Raw genomic sequence first — 1,072 nt, 5'->3', positions numbered from 1 at the left:
GGGCGTCGGCTCCGTCATCTTCACCACCAAGACGGGAGAGCACCGGCTGCTCACCGGTGTCTACTACATCCCCGCGCTAAGGAACTCCATCATCAGCTTGGGACAGCTGGATGAGAACGACTCACGCGTGCTGATTGAGCATGGGGTCCTACGCATCTGGGATCGCCAGGGTCGCCTTCTCGCCAAGGTACCCAGAGGTGGAAATCGACTCTACGTCCTTGATGTGCAGGTGGCACAACCGGTCTGTCTCGCTGTCCGACGGGACGACGAGGCGTGGCAATGGCATGAGTGCTTTGGGCATCTTCACTTCGAGGCCCTGAAGCGTCTAAGTGCCAAGGAGATGGTACGAAGCCTGCCATGCCTCAACCATGTGGAGCAGTTCTGCGACATCTGCGTACTGACGAAGCAGAGACGACTCCCCTTTCCCCAACAAGCGAGTTTTCGGGCCAAGGAGAAGCTGGAGCTCGTGCACGGAGACTTGTGCGGCCTGGTGACGCCAGCCACACCAGGAGGTCGATGCTACTTCCTGCTGCTCGTCGACGATCTCTCTCGCTACATGTGGGTTATGATTCTCGGCAGCAAGGGAGAAGCGGCGGACGCCATTAGGCGCGCGCAGGCTGGTGTGGAGGCGAGAGCGGCCGCAAATTGCGCGTGTTGCGCACTGACAACAGCGGCGAATTCACGGCGGCTGAATTCGCGTCGTACTGCGCCGATGAGGGCATCCAGCGCCACTACTCCGCGCCGTACAGCCCGCAGCAAAACGGAGTCGTCGAGCGGCGCAACCAAACGGTTGTGGGGATGGCTCGGGCTCTCCTCAAGCAGCGAGGGATGCCGGCTGTTTTCTGGGGAGAGGCGGTGCTGACGGCCGTCTACATCCTCAACCGCTCGCCTACTAAGGCACTCGACGGCAGGACACCGTATGAGGCCTGGCATGGGCGGAAGCCGGCGGTTTCCCATTTGCGGGTCTTTGGCTGTCTTGCGTTCGCTAAGGAGCTTGGCCACATCGGCAAGCTCGACGATAGGAGCACTCCGGGAGTCTTCATCGGCTATGCGGAGGGCTCAAAGGCCTACC

The sequence above is a fragment of the Triticum dicoccoides genome, chromosome 3A (genome assembly GCF_002162155.2).
Source record: "Triticum dicoccoides isolate Atlit2015 ecotype Zavitan chromosome 3A, WEW_v2.0, whole genome shotgun sequence".
NCBI lineage: Eukaryota > Viridiplantae > Streptophyta > Magnoliopsida > Poales > Poaceae > Triticum > Triticum dicoccoides.
Note: the sequence above shows the minus strand (reverse complement) of the source record.